Raw genomic sequence first — 24,304 nt, 5'->3', positions numbered from 1 at the left:
CATCCTCTTTTACCAGACACAGTGTTTGAAGATCAGCCCTGCTGGCAGAGTTAAAGTTGGCTCCAAGCATAAATGGAAACATCCCTACCAATGAGACCACGCAAGCGAAGGATGAGGGAGTCTCTGAGACAAGAAAGAGCAGCAGTCTCCAGCCAATTACATGAGGCCTTCATGAGCCTCAGGGGAGCCACATTTTCTGAAGGCATAAGTCCCAACTTCATATAACAGAGTTAATAACTCCATTTCTTCCCCCACAAACCCAGTGGAAAAAATTCCTGCACAATTTGTGTGTTCATCCCAAGATGCAAGTATCTGTCCATCTGACAGCAGGAATTTTTAGCGTACATCTACCATTGTCCAGTCCAGCTTGCTAACCATATGGTCATTCTACGTCTCCAGAAACCAGTATATTAAAACTATTTCAAAAGTATCCAAGGCAGGGAGCAGATGGTTGTTCAATTCATCCAGCTATAAGCCAAACTCTCTCTCCAATACAGCACCAGACCCTGGAAGGCCTTAAATTTTGCTGAAACTACAAAGTTTATACTATTTTCAAATCCCCCTGAAATGGCCTCCATCGTTCACAGAAATCTGCAAATAGGTTCTTGCTCAGCTGAGAATAATTGGAATATGACTCACAAAGATTGTAATCACACTGACCTTGTGCTTATGTCGAGCGATTTCCAACAATTTTCAATAATGAAAGTACTCACGTCTTGTCTTTTTAGCCTCAGACTTCCAACCATACAAAGAAACGATATGACAATTGTAATTTACAATTGTGGCAGGAATGTCAAACATACAGCCTGTGGGATGGATATATCCTGAAGTGCCATTTCACCCAATCCTAGAGGGGCTGGGAATTTGGGGATGGGTTCTGTTGCCAAATTCCCAGCAAGAGAACCCCAATGGCCATGTGTGTCAGCAGGGTTGGGGGAAAGCAACAGTGTACCCAGCCGCCCCTGCTGGCAGGTCCAGATCTAGCCTGGGAGGTTCCTAGGAGTGCAGATCAGACTATCACAAATATAACACATAACAATATATTCATAAATAATATTATCAATCTATTACTAGAAACATTGTTAAAATATTATTAATATCAGTGATTTTCAAGCAGCTGCTTATAAAAATTATCAGGCTTGCATTTTTCTTTCTGTTTGCTATTGATTAGGCAAGTAAATATGACAGAGTCATCTTTGCTAGTTTTGGATTGCAAAATCAATGCAAAATTAGCAGGAATACAAGAATTACAAAGCAATCCTTGTTCATTACTTCTTAAAATGTAATTGTAATTCTTCAGAGTGCACTAATAAAATCATGTTACACTGTACTGATGTGATGGTTATAAATGGGAGACCTCGAAACAACTTTATGCAATTAAATCTTTTCTGAGATGCAAGATAAGACTGTGATTCCAGAGTGCAAGTCCACTCTAGTTCACAAGTTAAAATAATCAAGTAAAGGGGAAGGAAAGGAAAACAAAAAATTGACAGTGAAGGAAGATTGGAAACCACTCAAACTAAACATGAATATTTATAAAGTGACTCAATGTCTCAGTAAATTGGTAATGGAATATTGAGATTCTTCAACTCAGCATAGCTCACAAGTTCAAATGTGAGCAGGGAAGGGTAGTCATGGCACATCTCTGTTGGCTATTTAAATCCCTGCAGGAACAGAATTGGAAGCCTCAGGAAAGAAGCTAAGGATTTCACTGATCCACTGAGACTGAACTACCTTCTTGCCTACACCACTGGTCTCTGCAATTAGGGTTGAAACATTTGCAAGACCAACATTGGCTGTGGCATTTCTGTTGCTATATTTGGTCACTTGAAATATATATACTTGTTAGTACTAATCTGAACACATATACACTTTGCAAATATTATATCCTCAAATGTGATGTGCATGTGTGTTGTTTCAAATGAGTGGGATTAAATCAACAGCCTTTTTATACATGTAATTTGATGAGTATTAGGTACTTAGCAGCTTTTGAAAATCCCACCAGGTGCTTACTGCACCTTTAGGAATGTAAATACTTTTAAGAATCTGGTTTAGAGAGATTTAAGTATACATGACTAACAGTTCCAAAGAAGCCTGCTTTATTTCAGATTCTACTCAAACTGCTGCCAGTCTAAACAAGCTGCTACAATATTATTACTTGTCACCCTATTGCACCCCCCGCAGTAATTTTCTCTTTCAGATCACTTTGTTTCCTACAGCACTGCATAGCAAAAACCTTAACACCTCAAAGCAGAATAGATTAAGTTTACAAAAAATAAAAGGATAGGTAGCTAATAAATTTAAAAGCTCTTTTGCACTCATCATCTGGTTGAATGGAAAATCAATAAGGAAGCAACACAGTAAATTGGGCTGTCTAGTATAGAGTTAAATAAATCACCCTTTTGGATGGCTCTAAATTATCACAAAGAAAACCTCTCTGGAGGTGGTCTGTAGTTACACTAGTGACTGACCGCAAGGCTAAGTGGGCAAATAAGTCTGTATGCACTTTTCATTAGTAAACTACCACCTGAATTAAGATGTCTAAAAGGGTATCTATGATACTTGATGTCCACCAAAATTCTGACCACCATCTAATATTTTTGACCTGATACATCTCGCATTTAAAAAGCAAAAGCAAAAAATAACTATTTCAAAATCTAAAAGAAACTCTTTCATAGCACCAAACACAATACAGTAGCAGTCCATGATGGGGAATAATAATAATAATAATAATAATAATAATAATGAAAACAACTGTCATTCAGTATTGATTTCCAATTCTATGCCAATTCCTCATTAGATAAAAAAAAAAAACAAGGATAATCATGGCAAAAGCCATTCTTTTTATTATTATAGAATTCCTGTCTATAACACCAGCATTAGCATAGCTTGATTAACGAGATATTCTCAGTCAGGTTTCCAACTTCATCGTTTGTATCATTATTGCCAGCATTAGTCAAATCAGAATATAATTTTCAAGAAAACTTGGGAAATGAAAAATACCACTTGACAAAGGAGTTCAACATATTTAATGCACAATTATTAAGAACTTGAAACTGATGCTGAAATACTATATGGTCCAAAATACTGCCTTCTGTTTCACTTGTGAAACCCTCACTGATAGAATTTGGCCCTATTTTTTTTTTTTTTTTTTTTTAAATAAAATTTGCTGGTTAAGTTCACACCTGGGTTATGCCAGCTTCTGCCTTACAATAAATAGGGTTACCATACATCTGGGCTTTTCTGGACATGTCCTGTTTTTTGGCCTCATCTCTGTGTCTGGGCAGCTTTTTAAAATACAAGCAAATGTCCGGGTTTTTGCTTTGCCTCCGCTTTTCCCACGCACAAGCAGCTTGGATGCTTGGGACTGGGACTGGGAAAGGTGATTGGCTGTCAGGGGTCATGTGCTCTGCGTGCAGGCCCCAGCAAGTAAGAGTGTGTGCGCATGCGTGCATGTGCACATGAAAATGCGTGTGTGTGCGTGTGCACAGGACCTGCATGGGCTGCAGGGCTGGGGGGACAAAGGGGCTCTAGGTCAGGAGTGAGGGGAACCAGCATGGCTGGGGAGGGGAGGGTTGCGGGTCAGGAGCGAGGGGCACCAGCAGGGCTAGGGGACATGGGCTTAGGTGTGACGGGCAGAGGAAAGGCATGGGCATATCATATATCCTTCCTCCCCTTCTCCCTACCGGCTTCCCTCCAACAGGTGTCCTCTTTTTTGATTCTGGAAATAAGGTAACCCTAACAACAAAGGCCTGAGGATGTTAAGCTACAGAAATTGTAGCCGTAGAATAATTGTTACTATACAAGTAATCAAGCAGTGAACACAACCCTGAGGATGGGCAAAAGCATCCAAGACAAAATAGGCACCAGGTAGTCAGGGATGCACTGATGCAGCATACTCCCCAGCCAGCCTCTGCCAGAAAGGTTCCCATAGAGTCCTAGTTGCAACTTGAAGCTTCCCTACCCCAGAGGAGCTCCCAGCAGAAGGCAGTAATATACATACCACCTGCTCTCCCCAGGGAAGAAAACATGTACCCTGACACTATCAAGAATGAAATGATGCCAGGTAAACCTAGATAGCATAGGCCAAACTCTGCTCTTAGCCACAAAGTAAGGGCCTTGTTGCAATGTAATTCTGGGGGGCTCCTGGAGCTCTTAACACATGGATTGTCCACACATTAACACCTAAAACTAGTTTAGACAAGGTTCTTTGGGTGAATCTGATATCCTTTATTAGACCAACTTAAAAAGTTGGAAAACAATTATTAAGCAAAACTTTTCAGGTTCAAAAACCCTTCGTCAGGCTAAGGAAGTTTCAGATGAAGGGTTTTTGAACCCGAAAGCTTGCTTAATAATTGTTTTCCAACTGTTTAAGTTGGTCTAATAAAAGATATCAGATTCGCCCAAAGAACCTTGTCTGCCTATGTCCTTAGACCAGCACCGCTACAACCTACACCCCTAAAACTAGTTTAAGCATTAGTTATGCAGCTCAAAGTTATACCATTCCAAGGCAGGATTATCTCTGATCCCCGTTACCCAGTTTGTGTTACAATAAGTGTAGCCACTCTAGGATACATCTTAGTGTTAACACCCAACTTTCCTCTCCCTTCCCTGCCCCCCAGATCCCTGCTCACTGCAGCCCCCTAGCCCCCAATTGACTTATGGCTGCCAGCACTGTCTATCCCAGGGGAGCAGGCAGGGAAAGGTTAACCTGCCTGCTCACCTGCTAGCACTGCTGCTGTGCTCTTTGGCAGGCTCATCCCAGAGAAGAGCAGTGGCCTGGCAGCAGGTTAACCCTTCCCTGTCTGCTCCTCTGGGACACTACAGCCACAAGTAAGCAGGGAGCGGAGGTGGACTTCTTACCTTCCAGTCCTCCAGGCCCCTCCTGGCCCAAAGGTGCGACTGTTCCAAACCCAAGCTAGCACTAACACCGATCAACATTTGTGCAGTTCACTGTGAAACAGGTAACAAGGCCCTAACTGTCTTGAGTGGGCCTGATATAACTGAGATCACAGTTTGTAGTCGGGCTCAAACTTCAGCAGAGGGAGAATAAAAAAAAAATCACTTTCCCTTTAACAACTATTGTATCAGCTTCAACTACATTTCAGTGACAGTCAGTTGTGTTAACTGGCTGAACCACTGTGTCAGTTTTTCCTGGCAGTCCTATTTGCATGCTTAGCCATGCTACAGTACATAAAAATTACAGAGCTGTCACTTTTTCAGGTCTCTTTTGTAACTTATAACCACACTTTCCAGACTTCCATTCTTTTTCCCCCCACTTCTTTTCCCAGGAATGTTAGATGTCTGCCAAACACCTTAAGATATGTGTCATCTTTTCACAGCTACAGTGTTTAACCTGCTGTAAGCTGCTCCACCTGCTCTCTCTAGCTGCTACAAAGGCAAATTCCCTTCTGTTTTCCACATTTTATGGCAACTTGTGAAAAAAAAATTTAGCCTACCAGTAAAACTCTTCCCTTCACCTCCTCAGCTTTCAGCTTATTCTCTTCTCTCTACTGATATTTATTTTCATTTAGTCTGATCTCTCTCAGTTGTCTCATCCCTACTTGTGATTTTCTCTCTGCCTCTCAACAGTTACTTTCCTCTCAGTCTCCTTATTCTCACTTCCCTCTCTCTCAAGTTCTTCTCTTCACCTCAAGAGTATAACATTCTTGCACAGTCCAAAAAATATAATCTCGGACAAAAACAAATCACTGTTTCAGATACCTGGTGGCATCTAGTCTAGTGGTTCAGCAAAAATTCCACTAAAAGAGAGGAAATGCCACACAGCCCCCAACTATTTCTCCTAAAATCAATTTTCTATCACGAGTCTGCCCCCATAAACAGAGCCATCCATGGAATAGTCTTTGGGTTGCTTTGGTTTTAGATTTAAACCATGCCAAGGTTTTCCCATTCATACTAAAGCATCTTGCCCACATAAAATACTGACACCACTGCACGACAAAACTACAGAGGATAAATGCTTTCTGAGGCACTCAGGTCAATGGCATGATGATGGGAGTCATGGGCAACTGTGTAGGATATAAACGTGAGCCTTGTCACAGCAGGTCCCTTGATCTTATCATTTCATATTTATCATCATCATATATCATGCAGAAATGTTACTCTTAACCTGCCTATAGACCAAATTTTCTGCCATAGCACCATATAACTTGAGCAGTGAGCAGTACACTCTGCTATCGCACCTGAAGCTTCAGAAGTCAGATAAAAGCAATTCTCCAGAGAACATCAGACTGGGAAGCTGATCTCTTCATTGCAGTCCAGACTGAGCTTTAAAACCACGTCTAAAAATCATGAGGTTTTTTTCCTTTTCCTTAAAGAAAAATAGGGTGACTTTGAGGTGTATATCAATTAAAAATAATAAATTAATAAATGAAATGTATAACATGGGCTTAATATTTACATCTACATTTTCTTACCTTTTTAGCTTTTCTACTTCCTTCCCATTATACAGAAAATAAGGAAAATATTCCCGTTGTTTTACTGGCATTAAATTGTTTGAATACTGTTAGTTCATACTGGCCTTAACTATGGATTCTCACATTTTTTATTTCTATCATCATCATCAGGAGAATGACCATTATGTTAGTTTCTTCCATAGGGGATACTTAGGGATAGGGGCAGAAGTTACACATAAATCAGTTTCAGTGATGAGAAACTGGTTTAAACTTATAGCAGAACAGGGCTAGGGACAGACATTCAAAAAGCCTGAGCCTGAATTGATTCAATCTTTGCAGGTTAGTCAGAGGAGAGGAAGGAATTTCTACTGAACAGAGAGTGGGGAGGGGGGAACAGAGGGGAGGAACCAGCCCTGGTGTGGAGCAGAGAGGCCCACCCAGCCCAGAGAGCATGCTGGGATGCTGGGGGAGTCTGGTTTCTCTTAAAGCAGCAAGGGGTCCAGGACAGACATTGCATAAACCAGTTTGAGTCAAATCAGTCAAGTCTGATACTACACTCAACCAGGTTTATCTCAAACCGGTTTCAGCCATTTTCAAACTGGTTTATGTGCACTGAATATCTGTCCTGTTACAGGTTTAAACTAGTCTCTGATCACTTATACCAGTTTATGTGTAATGTCTCTCCCTAGCCCAGAAGTTCAGTGCACATAAACCAGTTTAAAAATGGCCAAAATCAGTTTGAGATAAACCTGGTCAAATGTAGTATATCAAACTTAACTAACTGAGCTCAAACCAGAACAAGGGTGGGGACGTGGCAAGACGCTGCCCCCCCTAAGGTGAAAAAGGCAGGGAAGAGGTTTAGTTCCCCCTCCTTCCCCTGTCCCATCAGCACAGACCCCAGCAGTGTCTGACAGGCAGGGGTGCAGCAGCCCCTGCCAGGCATTTCTCTGCTTGCTGCTCCAGCAGTGATGGCGTGGCCAGCCCCAGCAGTAGCCACAGGTGAACTGGCAGGGAGGAGGTTGAATTCCCCCCCCCCTGTCCACACAGACCCAGGCTGGGTCCCGCCTGGCACTCCCCCCTCGCTGCTCCAGCAGCAGGGGCAAGGGCATGACAAGACAACAGTCAGCATGGCCCCCTGAGGCTGTGGGGGGACCACAGCCAGGGTCTGCCCATCCCGACCACTGCCACCAAGTGGAATAAGTCCCCTCCCTGCCCCTTTGACTAAGGGGTCCATGCCAGCTGGCCTTTGACCACACCCCCACCCCTGGTGCTGAAGTGGCAAGGGGGCAGTGACTGTGATAGGGGCAGCAGCCCCTCTCACGAGTTCCCAGGGAGCACAAGCCTCATCCAGCAGGGAGGACTGTGTTATGAGGTTGTTAGAGCTGCTGCAGACTGCACGGGGTAAGCAGCAGTGATGCTAGGGAGGATTTGCAGGGCTATGACCTCCCCTCTGAGCCCCGGTGCCGCCACTCACCCCATGCAGTCTGTGGCAGCTCCACCTGCCCTGCTTTGCCCTCAGCACAGTGCCTCTACTGGAAAGAGGCTTCCCAGGAAACCATGAGATGGGCTGCTGCCCCATGAGGGTTGCTCCCTCCTTGCCACTCCAGCAGCAGGGGCATGGTGAGAGGCCAGATCCCAAGGCCCTCTTAGGTGAGGGGGCAGGGAGAGGTGTTATTTCCCCCCTCCCTGTGGCAGCTGGTGTAGGGGGCAAGGAAGGGGCTTATCCCACTGCTTGCCCTGCACAGGGAGTGATCAGTGGCGACAATCAAGGTAGGCAGACCCCAAAATAAACCCCCTTTCTGCCCTTTCTGCCTCAGGGGTCATGCCAGCTGGTGTCTGGCCATGACCCTGCCCCTGCTGCTGCCAGGTGGACCCCAGTCTGGGTCTGTGCTGGTGGGACAGAGAGGAGGGAATTATACCCCCTCCCTCCCAGTCCACTCGTGGCTACTGCTGTGGCTGGCCACACCTGCCCTGGCACAGCTTCCTTGCAGCTGAGGGCTGCTCTAGTGCCCCCCAGCTTCTGGCCTGAGCCACTGCAGACATGTGCCTACATTACCTGAATGTCTAGTCACTTGCAAATTGGTTCAATCCAGGCAGGTTAGACTAAGCTGCAAAGATTGAATCAATTCAGTCTCTGGGTTTTTGAATGTCTGCCCCTAGCCTAAGCGTTTTTTTAAGATGAGCTTTCAAATTCTACACATTTGGCAACAAACTCTGTACTATACTTTTTCTTTTAGAACCAGAGATGTCTCAACCAGTCTTGAATAGTTAGGACAGGACCTCAGACCATGCAAATACCAATGTGTGGGCTTATGTGCAGGTACATGTGCGTGCAGGGAAGATATTTATTGTTATTACTTTTCACACAACATTTACCAGTTTACAATAGATCATTTTAACTATGACTTCAGCAAGTCTTACAAGGACTGATTCCCCTTACAAAGATGCTTTCAATTTAAAAGTCATAATTTCTGCCCGAATGATGCTTTCTTAGCCTGGTCACAGGGCTCTCACATCCCTGAAAGACCTACAACTGAAAGAAATAGGAAGGATATAACTTCCCTTTGTTCAGTTTATTTTGTGCAATTTACAGCACTTTTTGTATAGTCAGTCTCACTGCTGCCTCATTATAAAGTCAATCAGTTTCTTCTATTTACATGGGTATTTCCAGCAATAATGGGGAGATTTTAGTTTTCTTCTTAAAAGGACAATGAAGATTTAAGTCCACAGAAGCTAGGACCAGAAATTTCAGTATAAACTATTGCAACTTTTCCAAAAGCAACTATATTTCAAATGGATGGAGTCTCCATCAGGGAAAGATCTCCAGATACTCCCTACTAGGTAAACCAAAGTAAGGGAACTGGTGGGCCCCTTCAAGTTAAGAACATTTTGCGGGGTTTTCAGATTGTTTGTTGCAGTATAGACATCCCCTTATTCTCGGAGGACAGGCTAGGCCTGGGGTTTGTTATGGCAGCTCTATGAATTCCCAAACTATTCTTTGGGGTTTTTACAGAATGGATTTTTCTAAAAGTGACAGAATAGTTATCTGGCAGAACGTTGTTTTGGGGCCAAAGTGCTATCGAGCAGTAACAGCTGTCTGAGCAGTATTAGTTTCAGCTTCTATCTAGATCTGCTATTTGTGGTACTCCCAAGAGTTGGAAAGGTGGTATAAGTATTACAAGCCAACAAATCTAAAAGTTGTGAGTGGTACCACCACCTACAGCTATTTCACCTCAGCTGTGTGGGCTAAACATGTAAGAATAAAATCACAGAAAATCTGTAACAAACATACGTTTTGATCAATTAGGAAACCACAGATAAGATTAAAGTATTTCAAGAGCTACAAGTACTAAATCTTACAAAGGCAGTGTGAGATCTGAAGTCTATTATATATGTTGGTGGGGACTGCATTGCAAAGCACTGACTGTAGATTTAGAGTCCTTGGCAAAATTTGTTCATCAGAGACAAATGCAGGAGAGAAAACAGAAATGTTGTAGTCTTAACTCAAATACCATTCACTCACCTTCACCTATATACCCTGGTAAAGCAGCAGCAACAATTAAAAACTCCTTGGGGGGGACTGACTTAAAACTTCCCTAAAGAAAGCCCATGTTCCTGTACTCCAACAAATGCCTATTTTTCTCCCACTCTAAAAAGTCCTACCCAAAACAGATTTCTACAGGTACCATTCATGGCCCATTTGAATGGTGACTATGAGGAAAAGGGTGACAATAAAAGTGCAAACAAGTGGAACACAGAAAAGTCAAGAGTAGCTTATTGAGCCTTCCCTGCGTTCTCCGAGTCATACTACTGACATTTTCAAATGCCTCAGCCTTCCCTGTCTCAAACAAATGTCCCTACTTAATTTGCTGGTTAGTGTATGCAGCTAGAACACTTATTTCAAAATAGTCTTGAGATTAACAAGCCACAGGCCTCTGCCTGCTGGCCTGCACTCAAAGTAGTACTTTCTTATCCATTACAGAAAAAGGGATAGCTCATGTAAGTTAAGACTTATTTGCAAGATAATAACCACATTCCTATCTCCTTTTAAACGAGGCTGAAAAAATTATTCCACATCCTCATAACCAAATCCTTTGGCCCCTAAAATCTTGAGTCCCTCCTAGGTTAAGCATTGATTCAAAACTAAACTTCATTTATGGTAAAACTAGCAAGCACAAGTCCCAGACACCCTTTACATCTCATTTAAGACATGTTTTGAAGACAAAAGTGGTGCCTACGCTTGTATTCTGGCTCTTGGAAAAGATGAATTTCATGAGCACACACACACACACAAAAAAAAAGCGCCTCACTGCCAGGAGCACTTGGTAGGTGCATCCAGAGGAGACAGTTTTGTTATATTCACACAAGAAATGTGATGTTTGATAACAGTGTGTTAATTAGTGATTCTATTTGCAATGATGGTAATTTATCCAGCCTTCTCTCAACAACCAGTGCACCCTCCCTCTTCTTTGCAGGTGTCACATCTCTTTTTTTGCAGGTCTCCTGTAACAGGCAACTCAAACCTTGTTTCCTGCACACAACAAAGGAAGAAGGGAAAGGAACAGACCCCTTTCGGGAGCCAGACTGCAGGGACTCACAGGGGCGAGAGAATGCAGCCAGCAACCTATAAAAGACTCTAGGGCTGGAGGCCAGGGACCGCTGAGAGGCTAAGGAGGGCTACAGGGCAAAAAAACCCCAAACAGTTCATCAGATTGGGCAGGAACACCTGGACCCATCTTCAGGGGCAGCAGCCAGGGAACTGCAAGGGGCAGGGCTTGCCTAGTGTTCAAGCTGGGGCTGGCAGCTCAGGCCTGCAGGTGGTGGAGAAAGGAACAGGGCAGAGCTGACTGCCAGGGAAGCAGAGGTACCCTGAGGCTGGGAGGAATTAAGGTAGTTCCTTGTGAGGGTATTAATTGCTATAGCCCTGCGGGACTTGTAGTTGAGTTATAACCGGCTGGTTAATGACTTTTTGTGTTGAGGTTTTTAATATGTTGTGAGTTCAGCAATACCACTCTGGACACTCCTGGGTTGAACTAAGAGTTATTTGTTATTGAAACTCTCTGGAATCATATCCAGGGTGGATCAATTGCCCTCAGTATGTATTTGCTGAAGTGATGCTTGCTCTGCCTCTGACTTGACCTCTCCAATCCTGTGGAGGGAGAGGAACCAGGAAAGCCCCTGGCTCCTCCTAGGAGAGAACAAGGTGTCCCCAGCGCTGCAAAACTGCCACAAGTGAAGTGAACCCTGCAGGGCTGAACATGAGGGCTTTGGCCTTCAAGGAACAGTGCAAGGAAAACACAATAAGACACAACAGTTTTCTTCCATGTATTTAAGGTTAAAACCAAAGGACTTGGATTGGCTGTTGGAGGGGAGGAGGCCATGAGTGAGGCAGGCACTATCCGCTGCAGGGTTGAGGCCCAAAGATTCGGGGCCCAAAAATCAGCAGACTTGGGCTGAGGTGCTAAAGAAGCTAAAGCCAAAAAGACTGAAGCCTGAACAAGGGTTGGGGCCTGCGGAGCCCAGCCCAGAAAGAGAAAGAACAGGAACAGTCCCAAAGGGAGAAGACGAGAAATCATCAGCGGGCCATGGGTGTGACTAAGGGGGCAACAAGGAGGCCAAGAGACCAGCCCTAAAGCACCCCCCAAAGGACTAAGCCACTCACAACGGCAGCCTCCCTCCAAATACAAATCAGCTACAAGCAAACTGTAGCAGGTAAGGAGGCGGCAGAGCAGGCTGGGGTAGCGCAGACAAGAATGGGGAGGCGGACAAAAGCCTGCATTCATCACATCTTCCCCAGACTATACAAACAGACTTCTTAAATGCTCCGCTCAATAGACTTTTTTGGCTCACCCTCATGCTCTTTTATCAAACTAGAAGTTTGATTTCTATTATTATTTTATGCCATTTCCTACTCAAGGCTGAAAGGATGAAGAGCTTCCCAAGTACTGTAGCAAACAGTCCAGGGAAGAAAGTGTACTCGCTCTTCTTTTGAGAACAATGGAGGAGAGAAGAGGGGAAAAAAATGAGACAGAAATGCCATGTTGCTCATCTGCCTTCAAGGAGAGATTTCCAATAAGCCTTTCATTGAAAAAGCTACTTGCTATCAGCTTTAACTTCTGTTACAATAATATGCTTTCTTTACAATTCTCTGTTTGATTAACTCTGACGATACTGGGTTTAAATTGCCAAAGCTTATTTCCACAAACACATCGACACCTGACTGCAAGACCACAACAGCACCATCTTGCTGCTAACTAGAAAAAGCCAATTATTAAGAAGCTTGTTCTGTGTCTATAATGGAAGGTTCAGGAAAAGACATTTCCTCCACTGTCTAGCAGGAGTAAGGGTCACCAAAAGAATTCAGTCATTTGGACCCTCAATATTTATAAAAATGGACAAAACCTTTAACTCTGAACATCTTGCTCTCACTGAAGTCTATAGCAAAAAGCTGGTGGCTTCAACTTCAACAAATCAGGCCCTAAAATTCTGCCCAATTTTAGAATGTAGATTTGCAAGTTGCAAAGTATATGAAACGCCTTGCAGTATCTTAATGTGAAACTAATTAGCCACATTTAAGGAAGTGTATTCTACCAGCTATAATTTCAAGAGGCTAAATGATTTATTTTATATTGCACCCAGAAGATGGGACATGATACTCTATGGTGTATTTTCTATAACATATTAAGTAATCAGTAACTATGTAATATGTTTGGCAAGATGTTTTACTGTAGTTGTAAATGTGCTGTCTTTCATTTTTCTCCCCATTTATATAACAGCTTCTCCAGCTTCCTAATTATACACATCCTTTATTCTTTTTAGCAGCAGCATAGAGCTTAAATACTAGCTGCTGCATAATGAGAAAAGAAATATGGTTATACATTTAAAGAAAAAGAACAGCTGTTGCCACCAGAAGCTGAATTCCCAGCAACAGAAAACTAGCAAAACATCTCAACGATGATCAGAGTTTGTTAATCCAATCTATTCTGGCCATGTGAGTTCCTTTCTGATGAGAGAGAACAGTTTGCCATTAGAACAACATTGTAGTGTTTTTTTTCTACAGCCTAAAACCTTTTTACTTCCAGGGCAGGTAAAAAACACGGTGGTTAGAAGCAGAGACATAACAGGGTAGCTCTGCTCTCCATGGGGTGGCAGCAGCTGCCGGCAGCAGTGTGACTAGCTATGGAAGTGGCTGTTTTCGTGCCCCCACCCACTGAAATGCTGCCTGGAACTACTGCCCTAGTCTTCTACTGACTCATTTACACTACTGGTTAGAAGTGTCGAGTCTTTGAGGAGCTGAGCTACCTCAGGTTCATTTGGATCTGGACTTATGAGGTGAAGGAGGCACGTATGTGTAACGGTTTGAACAGAGAACGGATTTATTGACTTACATCCCCTGGTTGACGGAGACGCAGGTTGTATTTGAACTTGACAACGTAGCGTAACGGTTACAACGGCTTGCAAGCTGAAATGGTTGATAGCGGGGTGGGATTTTACGCCAAGGAGGAGCGGTGGTGGGAGACAGCGGTGAGCAGAAAGAGCAACGGTTGATCAGGCCGGTGCATACAACTTAACAGTTAGTCAGTCATCCGTGTCAGTTTCCAAGCTTCTCCCCAAGCCTCAATGGGAGGAGGCCTTTATACAGTGACGCAGTTTAGCCAATCATGTTCAGCCGTTCAGCCCTCATGTCATTACCTTATTTGGCCTTACTACACTTACTGAGGCAAGTGCCTCTCTGAGGTAACCGTTGCTATGAGGTTACTATGGGGGTCAGGGAGGTGCATGAGGCACAGAGCCAGCTTTTCAGCATGTCATGCCCCCTTGCCGCATGCACCTAAAGGACCCTCTCATCATCGCCATCCTCATCATTGGGTTCAGGTAACTGGGTTATACACAAAAGCAGACAATTGCATTACTCTGCGTTTAAGCCATTGTACAAATACACATAAAAAACAAATACTAATACTGAAACCCAATAACAAAAGCAATCCACTCGCCACAAGGTTCTTTAACCATCCTGGTCCGAACCAATCTAACCACCCAAATGCCCACTCGAACCAATCACCCTGGTCGCGTACTTTGCGTTCTATGAGGTCCTTAGCATCTTGTATACCTTGGATGACATCAGTCAGATTGAAAGACGAAACCTCAAATCTAAACAACAATGTGTTTGATTACCAAATAGTGTGCAAAGACCTCCTTCGGTTGCTAACAAGTAGCTGAGGCCTAGACGGTTATAGTATACCGCGACTTGGGTGTCTAGCAAAAAATTAACTGTGCGAGTTGGGATCAGCAGAATCAGTTACCGCTACCTTAGAACCACTGAGGGGTTCGGACAAGGGCTTTGCAATGTGGGCATTCGTCGTTGGGTGCTGCGAAGCTGACGACGGCACTTAGTTTTTTCGTTGCTCTTCATTTGGGTAGCTGAACCCAAGGTGAATCGCTAGCTGGTCTTGTCCCGCATCACCGATCTTACAAAGTTGCTGCTTGGTTAGGCCAGAATGGTTCAGCAGAAACCCAAACATTGCACGTTCAGGGGGGGTCACGCTCTGGACATTGATATTGATATGCGCCGTTGTTCTCTCTCAGATAGTGATGGTTTTCTTGGTGGCAATTTATTGCACGCACAACTGCCGCTGCGGTCACTTTCCCAAGACCAGAAATTTTGGGCTCGTAGGTCGCAATGCTGAAGATGGGGTTCCCAACAGCTCCAGTCAGTAACAACTGTAGTGGGACCTTGTGCGGGCCTCCGTGCATCTCAATTGCAGCTTCAACAGCTTCGCCTACAATGGAGAAAACTGCAGGGTCGACTACGAAATGGTGTGGCCATGGCCCATTCAGCTGCTCTTGGGTCAGTCCATGTACCGGGTTCAAAGGGGGATCCCACAACACAAACGACATACCTGCAATGGTGTGGAGTAATATTTGGGGGTCGAATTTTCTGGCTGTGGGGACTTCATGCCATTTAAACGCTACCGCTGAAAGGTGTATTGCGGCAAGCGCCGGGAGTGGGATCGGCCAGACCTGGTTCCCTTGTGCATGGGCAGGGTTGGTTACCATCCCCCTACTCCACTGAGGGGTTCGGACAAGGGCTTTGCATTCCTGGATATCAAGGCGCTCATAACCATACGCAAGCACTTGGTGCCCTAGCCAGGCAACCACTGATTCGTGAGGAGTTATGCCTGTCTCGGCAATTAGGTCTTTTATTTTGGGGCGTGTGCGGGTGTGCCAAACCGAGGTGGTTCGCTGTTGCCCTTGTTTGTCAACCGTCGTCTTGGTTATTACAACAGACAAGACTTCTGGGGGCGGATCTGATGGAAGAGGAGGGTACAGTTTCTCAGCTCCTCCTCCGCCTGCATACAGTGGAGGTGCCGTGGGCAGGGGCTTTGCAGGAGAAGGGAGCATTTAATCCTTTCCACCATTAGCGGTTCAGTAACCTCCTCTCGTCCCTCCTCAAAATGGCTTCATCCTCGGTTGTTCTGAGCCACGTCTAATTGCTGTTGAGCTATGGTCGTAAGCTGAGCCTCTAAATCTGCTTTCTCTCAGAGGAGGACGGAGACAGTGCAGAACAGGACGTTTATCATTTTTCCCTTGTCCCACTTCACACCACCCCATTTAGTGGTGGTACACCCATCTGATTCAAGGGATTCGCAGCACTGTGTTAACAATTCATGCCCATGTGACCCTTCTCGTAGGTTTGGACAGTTGAACTTGTCGGGAGGGGTTGACTCGCCTCCTTCTTTTACATGTCGTATGCACCGGGCAAACTCTTGCACCGGGGTTAGGTTGGCTGCACCCACCAGCTTGGCCCGTGCAAGGCTCAGCGTTCCACACGCCTCCTGAGGCCAAAATATAACAATCGGTTGGCTCATAATGCAGCCGAACGCTGCTGGGTCTAAGCTTATGCTCCATTCCTTTCCCCCCGTTGTTAAGGAGAGAGAGCCTGTGATCTCATCCTGGGCTGAAGGGCCTGCAGCCTGATGGTAGGTTATATGGGCCCAGAGATCATCGGTACTTAAGAGTGGCCGTGCCCCTCTTGTCCACGGGCAGCAGCGGATTAAACCAAGCTGCTTCACTCCTTCACCCCCACCAGATCCTGTTCGTGACGCCATGTCGAGTCTTTGAGGAGCTGAGCTACCTCAGGTTCGTTTGGATCTGGACTTATGAGGTGAAGGAGGCACGTACGCATAACGGTTTGAACAGAGAATGGATTTATTGACTTATGTCCCTTGGTTGACGGAGACGCAGGTTGTATTTGAACTTGACAACGTAGCGTAACGGTTACAACGGCTTGCAAGCTGAAACGGTCAATAGCAGGGTGGGATTTTACGCCAAGGGGGAGCGGTGGCGGGAGACAGCGGCGAGCAGAAAGAGCAATGGTTGATCAGGCCAGTGCATACAACTTAACAGTTAGTCAGTCGTCTGTGCTCAGTTCTCCAAGCTTCTCGCCGAGCCTCGATGGGAGGAGGCCTTTATACAGGGAGTGACGTGGTTTAGCCAATCATGTTCGGCCATTCGGCCCTCATGTCATTACCTTATTTGGCACAGACACACTTACTGAGGCAAGTGCCTCTCTGAGGTAACCATTGCTATGAGGTTACTATGGGGGTCAGGGAGGTGCATGAGGCACAGAGCCAGCTTTTCAGCATGTCAAGAAGGAAGAGCAAACCTGCTTTTCATCCGTAAGTTAACAACCAATCTACCCAGTCCTTTCAACAAAATTCAAAGACCACCTGAGTACTCAGGAGTGTAGGCTGTAACTGTGCTGGTCTAAGAACATAGGCAGACAAGGTTCTTTGGGTAAATGTGATAGTCTAATAAAAGTTATCAGATTTACCCAAAGAACCTTGTCTGCCTGAGTACTGCAGGCGTCATTCTGTCACCCGTGCTCACCTGAACTGGTACACAGGCATCAAGTATTCCTACTGGAACGGACTGCGCTGCTCCTGGACACTCTTTGTTACAAACTGACTCAAGGTATTTGGTCGCCATTCTGTTGTAGGTGAATCCAGTGGGTGTGTGGAAAATGGGCCCTATTCAATTCAGATTTGGCCCAAATCAGGGACAGTGATTCGAATCACTGCCAAGCATGCTGGGGAGCCCCCCATGCTTCTGTGGGACCCTCCATACACCCCAGCACCACAGCATTCAGAGCCCCTGCTACCTAGAGGTATGTAGAAAAAACATTTAAAGCTGTCTCTATGTCTGAATCTTTCCAAATCAATTCAGAGAGTTCCAATTAGATTCAGAGAGATTAAAGGGTCCTCTGGTCCAATTTGGATTTGGAAATTCAGCTATCGAATTGGGCCGAATCTCCACCGAATCGAATCAGGGACCGAAGCTTCACATAGCCCTAGAATCTAGTAACTGGACCAAATATTAAAGGTGTGTAGGGGTATAATTACCTCAGGCATAATCCAGGGCTCAGACTTTTTGTCTAAATTCCTTCCTTTAGATGAAATGTGACACATAATATGGCTCTGAAGTAGCAATTTAAAAAGATAGGGAGATTATATGAACTTAATGTAAGTGTATACAAAACACAATTTGATTTTGTGTAAACTGTATTGTAATTGCAATCCTATACTCTATATGGTGTCTATACATTCAGCTGAAATGCATATAGCTATTGAAGAAAAATGTAACACACACAGACAAAGGAACTTTTTGTGCATACGTAAATAAAATAAAAGATCCTGGACTATATAATGTGATTCTGCATTTCTATACAAAGTGAGTCATTTCGCACCAGGCACTGACACATCACAGCATTACTATGCATTCTAGTCTAACTTGTCTGCTAAAGCTATTCTTTAGTACATGCACTGGACAACAAAAAGTACTTTGTATTCCAAAACCTTTAGGACTTCCCTGACAAATCTCCACTGTGTTCTCCTAAAGATTACACACTGGTGCTTACACATGAATTTATAAATTAACAAAGTAAAAGTCATCATTTATAGTCATGTCTCAAAAAGAAAGTGTCTAGATAAAATTTCAAATCTAGCAAATCTGGCATATCTTCAACAGGAAACATACTCAAGCACGTGCAAACTTTCCCTTCATAAAGTTGTACTCACAGCTACCCAGGACTCCACGGACACAAGAAGAGATCAAGGCCTGGTCCTAAAAAGGAGGAATTTGCTATCAATTGTACAGTGCAATTAGCATTAAATTTGCTATGAAATCCTGACTCCTTTGAAGTGAATGGCAGACCTCTCATGGACATCAACAGGAATACTTATAATGGGCAGAGTAGCCGGATGTTCTAGACAAGGGCAGTGACACACAGTTCATTACTGGCTCCCCATAGTCATAACTACTCTTTCACTTCCTAGGCATAATTTGCAAATTGAAGGTATTGTTTCCAATAACCCTTTAAAATCTTCTTGCCTGTAAAACTGAACATAACCTATAGGAGCCTGTCAAAGGCACCCATTTGCTCCTCAAATAAATTATACATGTCTAACACCTGTTTAGAATTGTAGCCATCCTGAGGAAGAAATTGGACTTTTCATGCAGACACACAGGCGACGTCCACACATGCACGGACATTTGTTTCTCCAGGGACAAGAAGTAGCAGCACACCTTGTGCCACTGCTACTTGTCCCCAAGGAATGCTCATGCCACATGCCCTCTGGTGCACGGCAGGTTACCCAAGGTGGGGTACAGGAGGCTGGGGCCAGCACAGTTGCTAGCCCCAGCAGCTTTACCTGGGGTCCTGGGGGAGCTGCAGTTGCAACAATCCTGCAGTTACGAGCCTGGCCATCAGCCAGACCATAGCTCTGGCAGGCCAAACTCCGGTTTTGGGAGGTGTGTGCTGCTGCCACGTGTGCCACTGTGCTTTTTTAAGATGGATTTTTTTTACCTTGGAATCTCAAACCACCCCCCACGCTACAATGTAGCAGCACAGGGAATGCCTGTATGTGCAAAGTGTGGTGCTGTAGGCAGGTCTGTGGTGCCATATACTGCATGTTCGTGCTTGTCTGGACATGGTCATAAAGTCGTATAGAAAATTAAAGTTGGAAGGGACCTCAGGCGGTCAACTAGTCAAACCCCCTGCTCAAAGCAGGACCAGCCCCAACTAGATCATCTCAGCCAGGGTTCTGTTGAGCCAGGCCTTAAAAACCTCCAGGGATGCAGATTCCACCACTTCTCTGGGTAACCTGCTCCAGTGCTTCACCACACTCCTAGTGAGAGAGGTTTTCCTAATATCTAACCTAAATCTCCCTTGTTGCACCTTGAGCCCATTGCTCCTTGTTCTGTCATCTGCCACCACTGAGAACAGTCCAGCTCCATCCTCTTTTGAACCCTCCTTCACATAGTTAAAGATTGCTATCAAATCCCCCCTCAGTCTTCTCTCCTGAAAACTAAATAAACCCAGTTCCCTCAGTCTTTCCTCATAAGTCATGTTCCCCAGCCCCCTCATTATTTTTGTTGCCCTCTGCTGGACCCTCTCCAACTTGTCCACATCCTTTCTGTAGTGGGAGGCCCAAAACTCCAGATGTGGCTCCACCAATGCAGAATATAAGAGAATAAATATTTCCCCTGATCTGCTGGCGACACTCCTTACTAATGCAACCCAGTATGCTGTTAGCATTCTTGGCAACAAAGACACCGGTGGTTCACATCCAGCTCATTGTCCACTGTAAGCCTTAGATCCTTTTCTGCAGAGCTGCTGCTTAGCCAGTTGGTCCCAAGCCTGTAGCAGTACATGGGATTTTCCTGTCTTAAGTGCAGGACTTTGCACTTATCCTTGTCGAATCTCATAAAATTTCTTTTGGCCCAATTCTCCAATTTTATCTAACTCACTCTGAATCCTAGCCCTGCCCTCCAGCATATCCACTATTCCCCCCAGCTTGGTGTCATCCTCAAAGGTTGTTTAAAGTCATACTGGTCTGCTGGTGCAAAGTTAGTGCAGCAAGCTAGTGGTAAATGCCCCCAGTAAAGGAAACCCTTGGTATAGTCACCTATATCCTTTTCTTCCAAGTCACTGGTTACAGCAAAGTGATAATGCATGCCCACAGCTCCTATACACACACAGCAGATCACCTGCTCCCAGAATCAGACTGGGCTCAGTATTCAGGTTTCAAGAAGGTTGTTTAAACTCATATTCTCCCCTAACACTCCTCAGCTGCAGTCCATGTTCCTCCCCTTAGAAGTTTTGATGTTGTAAATATGAACAATGACTAGGATACATCTTTTTGTTTTATTAAGTTTTTTTTATCTCAACTAAAAGCTTTACTTCCAGTTAGAAAAGAAAACACCTGCTCCATTTTTTTTACTAAAAGTTAAAGTGAATGAATGGGTTCTGAGTTCTAATAACTAACATACATACACACACACACACACACACACACACACGAAGCTTACCACCTAATAGAGTAAAATCTTGTCAGTTATACCAGAGAGGACTTATGAATGTTAGTGTTTTAATTAACAACAGGTTGAATTAACTAGGTTGTTAACAAACAGGTATCTTGAATCCATAACCAGCCTTTCATTTCTCTGAAGCACAACCCCTTCCCCACCCCAACTTTTATTCTTTCCCAGTGCTAAAGACTTTTCACCCTGTTCTGTGGACTTAAGAGTATCAGATACTTCATGTTAACCGTTAACTCTGGGGTCTCTGTGAACACTGAGCTTTTTTGAGGTTCAGTCATCATCACCGAAGCAGAAATATGAACAGAAAGAAGCAGCACGTCTAGGTGGCGCTGAGGAAATGGGAAGGAGGGAGTGAGAGAGAAAGCAAACACATGGACAGGCCAAGGATGAATACCTATTGGGGAGGAAAAAGAGTTGGGAAGTAAAATGGTCCTAGACTTTTCCTATTTCTGATTCAAATGTGTTGCTTAAGGGTAGAACAATTGCCCAATGCTTCCTCATCTAGAAGAGTTAGATTTATAAAACAGATTATTATGTGTGGAGCAGGTTAAACTACAATTTATTACATTATTTTCTTTAACTGACTATTTGAACAAGGACTGATATAAAAATTCACTGGCAAAAAATGCTATTGCAGTTCTAATTCACTATTTGGCTTCGGACTGTTTTAAATTAAACACTGAAACTGCACTTTGTTTTCATAAACCGAGCACACCTTTCCTCTGACACCCCTTTTACAGACCAGTGTCTTTTAAAGAACTGTGAAGGTGGTTTGGCAGTTAAACAAAAATCCTCAAAATTCAAGGTAAATACTTCACTTCACACGCATAGAGCTCTTTTCCCTGCCCCAGTAAATACAAGGATTCTTCATACTATCCCTGTAACCTCTCCAACTGCTGCTTGATCTCAGCTCTCACTGCATTAGAGAAGCAGTCAATTTAAAGCTTGTCGTCATGAACACGAATAAGCAATCACTGGAGTGATCCCTAATGAGTTTCATTTTCCCCTAAGAACATCCGAAGAGTGTGTCCTGCTTTTCTCCTTCAGTCCAAGGAGTATCTAAGAAGCACTTGTCTTCATTACACATGTTGGTTGAAAGGTGGCCAAGCTGTTTCTCTAGATTTGAGTTGGGTACCATGCATGGTGTTTTAACATGCACTCATCTGTTGGAAGGGAAGGGATTTAGCTGCATCTTGGAGTGTTTACTGGGCAGCACTGGCTGTATTGGTCAGCAGATTCTTCTGATTAAGGAGATTCATGAAGGTGCACAGTAGGTCATTGTGAGTGGGTGTTGGTTACCCGCCCCTCTTCTCTTCACGACTCACCTGCCATAACAGTCCAACATTGGTCTTCCGAGTTTCTGCCCACCGAGTCACTGGTTGCACAGCTGTCTCCCTGCTGTCCTCTGCTTCCGCTCCAGTGCTCAGAGGGCAAATGTAAGATCCCCGGCTCCACCTTTTATGCACAGGGGTAGCCATAATTACCCTTATCTATCCCCTGTGTGCTAACCCCCCATGGCTGTGCTCAGGGTCTCCCCTTTATCGGTGTTCTGGGTATTACTTAGTAACAGGGCTTCTACTCCAGCCCCTGTTACTGTCATATCCAGGAAGCTGCAGTGTACTAGCTGGAGTAGAAGAGGACATGCTGTATGAAATGTGGTTGTCTCTGGCCTCAGCGAGAATATCCTTTGTAATTTATAAAGTCAAGTTACTTGGTTAAACTTAAGTCTCTGCAGCTCTACTCCCACCTGTATCTCTCTTCTCATCTCATTCTGTGCCCCCCCTCAGTCTTCCCCAGCACCTCCTGGTTAATCTCCTCCTGGCGCTGGCCAAGCTGGCCATCTACTTTATCAGGAAAGAGGCTCTGACTAGGAGGGTCCCTGGGGACCGCGAGGCCATTTTCCTGGGTTTCCTCTATTCCCATTTCTAAGCAGAGCACCACTGGGCAGTAGCAGAAATAGGGCTGCCTTTGAGAGTCAGTGGGTGCTGTCTTGGATGCTCTGCTCTGTGTCCTTGAATGGTGCACTTTTTTTTTTTAAACCTTTAGCCCACCTGCACATCCCTTTCGTCATTTTTTGTCCCCCAAAATCAACTGCTGCTGTGATCTCTGGAGCCTTACATGTTGCACTGCCTGCCAGGTAAGTAGTCCCTCCCCTCAACTCGCCTGCCATGACTTTGATGTTATGCTATCAAGATAGGGGGTTCAATGGAGATCTTCCTGGGAGGGACTCCCGGCAAACGGCAGTATTCATGATTTTTTTGGCACAATGTTCCATGGGGCTCCTCCTCCCCTACACCCCGTCCACTCACCAACCAGAAGGGTGTCCATACGATGGTGGTTTCGGCCCTGCAGGCTTGCCCGCAGCTTGCTTCAGATGGGGTCCTACGTCTGCATCTGCTCAGTTGGCTCTTGTCCCACCGGCCTCAATGCACAGCCTTCCCTCTCTATCTCTTTGCATTTTTCCTTTTTTCCTTCAAAAGAAACATTCTCCTGGGGAGGAAAGGGATGTGGAGCTGCCTCCTTTCCCCCCAGCCTCCTACAGGGGGCTCAAATGCCTCCCCTGCTCTGCCTCCTACTGGGAGCTTACACGCTTCTCCCTGTCTGCCTTCCACAGGGAGCTGGAGGGCTTCCCCTGCTCTGCCTCCTACAGGGAGTCGAAGGGCTTCCCCTGCTCTGCCTCCAGCAGGGGGCTCAAAGGTTTCCCCTGCTCTGCCTGCTGGTGACGCACCGGCTGTGCCACTCCTCTCCCATGCAGGAGCCTCAGCACATCTGGTGTGCTGCCCACCAGCGCTCTCTCTCTGGCTCCTCTCCCACCTGGGTTCTGGCAGGGCTTTTAAATTTTTCCGTGGTGGCCAGTATGGCTGCCACAATTGGTCCAGCTGTTCCCCGTGCGGGAAACAGCTGATTAAACAGCTGGCAAAATGCTGGCTCGCGCGGCTGCAGCCACAGTCTTGGCTCCTGCTCTGGCTGCCCAGCAGGAAGTAAGTTATCCCTGCAGAGGGTCTGTTTCCGGGGTTTGGGGCCTATGGGGATTACCCTCTCCCCTTGGGAGCCTGTGGGGGCATCTTGCTGCCTCAGCTGCTCTTCTTCTCTCGCTACCCCACTAAGCGGTGTCCCTCAATGATGTAGTCAGCATAGGCCCACCTACCCAAAGGCAACAAATAGGCCCCCTCTCAGTCATTCCTGCTCCTTCATGACTGGGTAGGTGTTCACAGGACAGCTCTAAATCAGCTCCTTCCTAGCACAGAGGTCCCAAAGGTTGGTCCCCCAGGGATTCATCTCAACTCGCCTCCTGTTGAGTTTGTATGCGAGGCTACTAGCTGAGACTATGAAGATCTGGAGTGAGGTCCCATCAGTAGGCCTGTGCAAAGCACCTAGGATTCACTTCCAATTCGGATTCGGCTGATTCGGTAGACAGCAATTCAATTCGGTGATTTGAATCACTGTCCCGAATCGATTCGGCCAAATCCAATTCAGATATTTGGCTGCCAAATCTCTAAATCACC

The 24,304-nt window shown here is 45.2% G+C and overlaps 1 protein-coding gene and 1 long non-coding RNA gene across 3 annotated transcripts in view; one reads left to right on the top strand and one right to left on the bottom strand.

Annotated features, from left to right (window-relative positions):
* The window catches only part of SH3GL3 (SH3 domain containing GRB2 like 3, endophilin A3), a 95,803-nt gene that overhangs the window by 44,041 nt on the left and 27,458 nt on the right, over positions 1-24,304 (bottom strand). The window lies entirely within an intron of this gene.
* The window catches only part of LOC109309085, a 7,295-nt gene continuing 4,086 nt past the window's right edge, over positions 21,096-24,304 (top strand). The window contains exon 1 of the long non-coding RNA XR_002100783.1: positions 21,096-21,219. This is a non-coding gene — a long non-coding RNA (uncharacterized LOC109309085). The remainder of the gene's footprint in view (positions 21,220-24,304) is intronic.

The sequence above is a fragment of the Crocodylus porosus genome, unplaced genomic scaffold (assembly GCF_001723895.1).
Source record: "Crocodylus porosus isolate Cpor-Errol unplaced genomic scaffold, CroPor_comp1, whole genome shotgun sequence".
In the NCBI taxonomy this organism is placed as follows: domain Eukaryota; kingdom Metazoa; phylum Chordata; order Crocodylia; family Crocodylidae; genus Crocodylus; species Crocodylus porosus.
Note: the sequence above shows the minus strand (reverse complement) of the source record. Positions and strands in the feature narration are given on the sequence as shown.